General features: G+C 38.9%; 1 long non-coding RNA gene across 1 annotated transcript; it reads right to left on the bottom strand.

Moving 5' to 3' along the window:
• Positions 1–5,541: 5,541 nt before the first annotated feature.
• Positions 5,542–7,224, bottom strand: LOC128651845 (uncharacterized). Its single transcript, XR_008401195.1, has 2 exons — positions 7,094–7,224; positions 5,542–6,925 (listed from the first exon to the last, which is right to left on the bottom strand). It is a non-coding gene; the product is annotated as an uncharacterized LOC128651845 (long non-coding RNA).
• Positions 7,225–8,165: the final 941 nt, after the last annotated feature.

The following is an 8,165-nucleotide window of genomic DNA, read 5'->3' on the forward strand; positions in this document are numbered from 1 at the left end:
TACACGAACCAAAGACTTTACCTTTTTCTCACAGTCACAAAAAACATATACAAGATTGGACTACCTCCTCTGTGACCAAATGATACTAACCTCTTTAATAAATTCTAAAATCAGTCACACGACATGGTCTGACCACAGCGCAGTGATTGACTCTTTTACCTGGTCAGCTAGACCCCCTAGCTGCCCATCATGGAAACTTAATGATCTTGTCTTTTCAGACCCCCAACTATCAGTAGAAATCACAAAAAACACTACGGAATTCTTTTCTATCAACAAACCCATAGATACATCTAACACTAACAACTGGGAAGCATACAAATGCTTCATCAGGGGCGAACTTATTAAGTATACTAAAAGACAGCGCACGCAGAGAGCAGTTTTTTATAACTCTTTGACTGACAGACTCATACAAGCTGAAAGGGCTCATAAAACTAACCCTCAATCTCATCTACACTATGACACTTTACAACAAGCCAGGGAAGACCTGAATAACTACCTTATAAAGTGCGCACACTTACGGTCTTTAAACCAAAAATCTAAATTTTTCATTGAAAAGAACAAATCTGGTAGAATGCTAGCCAGGTCCCTGAAAAAAAAAAGAGATTTAAAACTTTTATAAAACAGACAACAAACCCTTCTGGACAAATGTCCTTTGACAGCTCCTCAATTGTGAATAGTTTTGCTTCCTACTACACTTCTCTCTATAACTTAGACTCCCATGACTACGAGGCTAAAACTAATCTAATTAACAACTACCTTGAGACAATCGAACTCCCGACACTCTGAGCAGAAGACATTTCCTCACTAGACCGGCCGTTTCACATTTCTGAAATACTAGCTGCCATTAAATCTTTACCACCAGGGAAAGACCCTGGTCCTGACGGATTTACGTCGAAATTCTATCATATATTTGCCTCCTTACTTAGCCCTCACCTTCTCGAGCTCTTCCAATCTGTAGATAAGCAAGGCACATTCACTAAAAATCTTTTGGAGGCAGCTATCACAGTTATCCCCAAACCTGGTAAGTCCCCAGACCAAGTTAAACACTATCGCCCAATATCTCTCATAAACTTAGACATTAAGTTATATGCTAAGGTTTTGGCTATGCGCCTCAATAAGTATCTTCCGAACCTGGTCCACACAGACCAGGTCGGTTTTATACCTGGGAGGGAAGCTAAGGATAATTCCATCCGCGTTCTCCAATCACTACATACAGCATACACCAGAAACACTCCGATGATTGTGCTTTCTACAGATGCCGAGAAGGCTTTCGACAGGGTCGACTGGGATTTTCTCTGGTCGGCCCTGTCGAAATTTGGCTTTTCCGATGTTTTTATGAATAGAATCAAAGCTCTGTATACCACCCCTACAGCAACAGTAAGAGCGAACGACACTACGTCCCACAGCTTCCAAATACATAATGGCACCCGCCAGGGATGTCCCCTCTCCCCTCTTCTGTTTGCCCTCACAGTTGAGTCTTTGCTGACATATGCTGTATTGACATGAATGTGTTTGCAAACACCTGCTAGTCATGTGACTAATTAAGAGAGATTAGGGCGTGTATGCCAAAGTTTTTTAGTGGTTAGTATAGAGTATATTAAGTAGCAAATGTTGTATAGTTTTATTCAGCCTGATGAAACAGTACATGATACTGAGAAACGCGTTGCTGTGTTTTTAATGTGTTGTAATAAACACTTTTAAATATATACAACTTGCTACTTTGTTCTTCCTTGGATACTTCTAATTGAAGTTACTTTATATCACTGCTGGAGGCGGGACGGTGCCTTCCTGACTGCATAGCCTGTTTGGTGAACACCATTTTCTGGCTTCTGGGAGTCCTTGCCTAAGAGGAGAGTTTACCGGACAACTCTGAGGTTCCGGTTTGCCTAGCCAGCACCACATCTTGGTGCTTTTACACACGTGAGTGGTTCTAAACTATCAATCTATAAATTTGATATATTAAACGGAATTATGCTATGTGGCGCCTTCTCTATTTCCTTATAGATTAACCTGTTGTGGATGGCCTTATACATCGAGGAGAGCTGCCTCACACCTTTACATTTTAAAGGAACACTTTGGACTTTATTTGGACATTAATATTATTCTTTTGTCTACCTGGACATTTTTCATAGTTTGTATGCTTTAAATTAATATTTTTTATTTTTGTATGTATTTGCATATATGATACTACTCTTAAGAATATTTGTACTTTGGAATTACTTATAAACTTCTTAGTAATTAACTATTCTATTAGTAATATTATTTAGATAGCGCCCCTATCTCTTATATCACTGTGCTATCCTTATAGGGTATACACATATATATATATTGTGTCTCCGTACCTCACCTTTTGACAGAATTCGAGACCTTTAAGGCAGTGTCGAACTTCTCTATTAACATGGACAAATCGGTCCTTCTCCCGATAAATCTGAAGAGGAACTTATTTTCCTCTCCCACCACACTAACTTTTTAATAGATAAATCATTAAAATATCTTGGTATCACGATCTCCCCATCCATCCCAGCCCTTTTTAAACACAATTATGAGGCCCTCTCAAAAGAAATCCATACCCTACTCAACAACTGGCATAAACAGAACCACCTATCTTGGCTAGGCCGGGTAAACGCGATATCAATGACCATACTCCCTAAATATCTATACCTGTTTCAGGTTCTCCCTCTGGAATTGTCACCCAGATACCTAGACACACAGCAGAAATTAATAGAATCCTTCGTATGGTCACATCAACCCCCGAGGGTTGCAAAACAGAATCTATACCTCAGCAAAGAGAAGGGAGGCCTAGGGATTCCCAATCTAACAGCTTATTATAAGGCGGCACACTTGGCCAGAGTTGTAGCTTGGAACCATTCTTCCCCCGCCAAGCCATGGGTCCAGCTAGAAGCCTCACTCCTACCAGAACACAATCTAGCTGAAATTTGCTGGATCTCAGAGAGACATAGACCGATACAGCACCAACCCAACTATTACATCACATCTACTCTGGGGGTATGGGATAAGACCGTAAAAACTGCCTCACATACCTTCCGTGCAATCTCCCCTCTAACCCCTCTGCTCAACAATCTGGGATCAAGAGGAGCAGCCCTACCCACGTAACAGGAGGATACCTTTATCCCTTCAATTTACTACCAGTCTATGGACATTAAACAGGACTAATACGGTAGACTTGATCTACTATATTTTAAGTGTACTACCTGGTTTTATATTGATTATTGCTTTTTTATATTTTAAATATCAGTGCTCTTTTATATCCCTTTATTGGGATATGTTCATTTTTTCCTCTGCTCAACAACACTACGTTCATTACCCCAGACCTTATACACAGCTCACATCTTTCGACCCACCACACTCCCTCCCCAGTATACCGCCTCTTCCACAATGGACAATTTCGATCACAGGCAGACTTGAATTCTGAATTCGGCCCTCCTTTCCACAAATGGTTCTCCTATTTTCAGATCAGACATGCCTTACTAAACTCCCCGCATAAGCTAATTCTCACAAGCCCACTGACACCATTTGAAGTAATGTGTACAACCCCCTCCCTCCTAAAATCCCATGTATCCCTGATTCATAAAATTTTGCAGAACGCTTCCCCTATACCCTCGCCTTCATACATGACAAAATGGGAGAGGGAACTTAATGTGACATTTACTCAAAAGCGGCTACAGAATATATTCTTATCGACAAAAAAATCATCTATATCACCAGTACTAACTGAACTCAACTACAAAATTCTAATGCTTTGGTACCTATCCCCCGTTAGGCTTCATAACATCTTCTCAGGGGCCTCGTCCCAATGTTGGAGACACTGTGGGGAGATTGGATCCCTTACCCACGTCTTCTGGCATTGCCCTCAGCTTAAACACTACTGGCACACAATAAATGCACATATCAATCACACCCTTAGCTCAAATATTACCCTAAACCCCACTATGGTCCTGCTCAATGATATACCAAATCTCCACTGCCAATACAGAAAGAGACTATTGCAATGCATGCTTAATTGCGCCAAGCGCCTAATTCCTAGGTTTTGGGAAAAAACGCAGGTCCCCTCTCCACAAATGTGGATCCGCGAAGTTGACCATGTTCTCTCACTGGAGAAGATACATTATAGTTTCCAGGGTAAGGCCGATGATATCTCAGATATTGTATTCATATGAGAGCAGGCGGATCTGAAAGAGTCTTCGGCCTCCCCGCCCACCCCCTAGATGCGTATTCTCATAGACTAACCTAATACAACCTCTAGCGCTCTCTATTAGGCCCCAATCACAATTTCCCTTCCTTCCCCTCTTCCTCCTTTCCCCACCTAACTGCTGTTCCTGTTCATATTAATCTATAGCTAGCCATAAATACCTACTGTAATAGGAGTATCCTGTTACACTTCATAAATAATAATGTGTATATCAGATGGGTAACTTCTTTTCGTTCTTTTGTTCATGGGCTTCACTCGAATCAAAAGACTTTTGCATAATAACCTTGCCCCTATAGAAGGGGTTGTATCATCTATGAAGTTCTTTCGTTATTGTTGTTATTCATATCAATATCTTGTTATTTATTTGATGTTGAATTCATGCTATTCATATATCATTGTAAACTTTGAAAATCAATAAAAAAAGATTTAAAACAAACAAAAAAAAAAAAAAGCAAAGAACGTGTAAACATTGGGTATTACTAAACTCAGGACAAAATGTAGAAACTATTTAACATGGGTGTTTTTTGGTGGTTGTAGATGTGTAACAGATTTTGGGGGTCAAAGTTAGAAAAAGTGTGTTTTTTTCCTTTATGCATTATATTTTATATTTTTTTTATAGTAAATTATATGATATGATGAAAATAATGGTATCTTTAGAAAGTCCATTTAATGGTGAGAAAAATGGTATATAATATGTGTGGGTACAGTAAATGAGCAAGAGGAAAATTACAGCTAAGGACAAACACCGCAGAAATTTAAAAATAGCTCTGGTCCCAAACGGCCAGAAAATTAAAAAGTGCTGTGGTCACTAAGGGGTTAAAGGGACAGTCTACACCAGAATTTTTATTGTTTTATAAAATAGATAATCCCTTCATTCCCCATTCCCCAGTTTTGCATAACCAACTCTGTTATAGTAATATACTTTTTATGTCTGTGATTACCTTGTATCTAAGCATCTTCTGACAGCCCCCTGATCACATGACATTTTATTTATTATCTATTGACTTGCATTTTAGTCAATTAGTGCAGTGTCTGCCACAAGTGTGATACCAGTAGCTCCAGGTATCCTCTATCTGTGAATTTTGTTGACATTTTCTCTAATCTTCTATCCAAATTTTTACCCTCACAATTCCCTTGACTTGAAATAACTGGCTTTTAGGAAGAGAGTCTACGAAGGATCTAGGGTGATAGCTATTATATTGAAGTAGTGTATTCTTGCCTGTCTCTTTCACATATAGGTCAAAAGTTAACTGATTTCCACTTCTATATACTTTAGTGTCCAAGAATGTTACCATCTCCTCAATGTAATCTGCAGTAAATTCCAACCCTGCTACTGAGGAATTAAGTTTAGTAACGAACTCCAAAAGATATACATTATCACCCAACCATATGCCAAAACATCATCTATATTACGCCACCACACGTTCCCCTATTTAATAAAATTTCTGTTTTCATAGACGATTTTTTCCTCATATTCATGTATAGTCCATTTTTGTGGAGATTTTAGGCAGTCTGAGCGTAAGTATTTAGAGGTAGAACTGTTTTGTCTCAAGTTATGTAAAGAAGCTTCTTACATTACAAGACCCACCCAAACCTACACTACAAATAACATAGATCACAATAAATATAAACCTGAAGGAAAAAAATACATAACAATCATGATAATAAACATGTGAAATATATAAATTTTGCAACAGAACTGAGATTCATTTAAAGGATATGGGCTGCCCTTTTGTGAAACAACCAAATTGTAATTATGCCATCTTTCTAGAGCTTCATGTGACAGATTCAGTGGCTGGGTCTAGTTGATGAGGCATCTGGGGTTTCTCCTCCAGTGATGGACTTTGGTTGAGAAGTTTCCTCTTTGCAGCCATAGAGTTGTTTTGGTCAGATGGGAGAGAAAATGTCAGAATAAGCCCTTTAGAAAGAGTCCAAGTCACTCAGGCTTCTAATATATCCAGGTTTTGCCATTTAAGAATACTATTAGACCAAATGGGTAACCGCATCTGTATTTTATGTTGTTGTTTTTTTGCAACACTGATGTGATGAATTTAGAGTCCTTTCTTTTTTGTATTGTAAGGGTGCTCAAATTCAAGTATGCTTGTAGATCATGATCTTGGTATTTAAGATTGGGATTGTCCCTAAAATGTTACCATATAGTGTCTTTCTCCTTGAAGTTTAGGAACTTTATGATAACATTATGAGGAGGCACTTGACTCAAAGGCTTCGCTCTAAGAGCTCGGTGGGCTCTCTCCGATAGAAAAGTTACTGTAGATTCCGATGATCCTGATAGATGTTGGAATAGTGATTGCAGATAGTTTTCTAGTCTGTTCGGGCCAATAGTTTCAGGTATCCTTCGAAGTCTTAGATTATTTCTGTGGCCTCTATTGTTCAGATCTTCTATTTTGTTATTTAAATCCTGTATCAGGAGAGATTGCTGCTCTTGGTGCTCAGAGATAGCTTTAATATCTTTTATTGTTTCACCTTGTGTAGATTCTAGGACGTCAACTCTATTACCGATGTCTGTTACGTCTTTTCTGAGTTCTGAAATCTCTTTTTTCATCAGACCATTTAGAAGGGAGGTCGCACATCTTGGATAGGATTTGTGATAGTTGATCCTGATTCCTGTTGCGTCACTGTCATGATGGTTTATGGGGTTATTGTTTTATCAGCAAGTTTTGTATTTGATGATTCTTGTCCTAAACTCTCTGTTTCCTGCGAGAAAAAGAATGATGAGACTAACACAGTGGTAGTATTCTGTGATTTAAAGGGACAGTCAACCCAAAATGTATCCTAAGTTATTCCTATAAAGTAGCAAAGCTTATTATTGCTAACTATAACCCAAATGTTTAACATATCTCCTTTACAAGTAATAGTACTTACTTTTTGTGTGTTACTTTTCGATCTTACACGTTCCTGTGTTTTTTGTGCATGCGCAATGCACCGATGTTATGGACAGTGATGCTTGCTTGGATAGCGTCTCATAATACACTATTCTTTTATCGGGATTTAGAAACTAGGCAAAAGCTTTGAAATGAGAGAAGGGTTGCTGACTTGTTAAGTTTCCTCTCTGTGCCTCCTCCCCTGAAACAATTGCATTCCTCGATCATACAACAGAAGCTACTTCTTGCTGCCACGTCTCCCAAGTCCCACCACAGACAGGCATAGAAGACTTACAGCTGTACCCAATTTTCACTCTCTATACATGCAGAGCGTCTAACTCTACAGTCCGTGCCTTGCCAACACATTTTTAGAGATCAATAGAAATTACACAGTCCAGCGTTGAGTATACTGTCTGTATAGTCCTAAGTCATACACTGATAGTGAAGCCCCAGCTGTTTCCCATAAACAGCTCTGCTATGCCCCTAGTTTATGGTTGCTTGAGCGTCTGTAATATCAACACACAGCTGAATCATTTCTTGTTGTTAGCAAGGCACAGACTGTGGAGTTAGACGCTCTGCACGTATGGAGAGTGAAATTTGGGTACTGCTGTAAGTCTTCTATGCCTGTCTGTGGTGGGACTTGGGAGACGCGGCAGCAAGAATAAGCTTCTGTTGTATGATAGAGGAATGCAATCGTTTCAGGGGAGGAGGCACAGAGAGGAAACTTAAAGGGACACTGAACCCAAATTTTTTATTTTGTGATTCAGATAGAGAATGAAATTTTAAGCAACTTTCTAAATTACTCCTATTATCAATTTTTCTTCGTTCTCTTACTATCTTTATTTGAAAAAGAAGGCATCTAGGCTTTTTTTGGTTCAGATACCTGGACAGCATTTTTATTGGTGGATGAATTTATCCACCAATCAGCAAGAACAACCCAGGTTGTTCACCAAAAATGGGCCGGCATCTAAACTTACATTCTTGCATTTCAAATAAAGATACCAAGAGAATTAAGAACATTTGATAATAGGAGTAAATTAGAAAGTTGCTTAAAATGTCATGCTCTATCTGAA

Source organism: Bombina bombina, chromosome 3, assembly GCF_027579735.1.
Source record: "Bombina bombina isolate aBomBom1 chromosome 3, aBomBom1.pri, whole genome shotgun sequence".
NCBI lineage: Eukaryota > Metazoa > Chordata > Amphibia > Anura > Bombinatoridae > Bombina > Bombina bombina.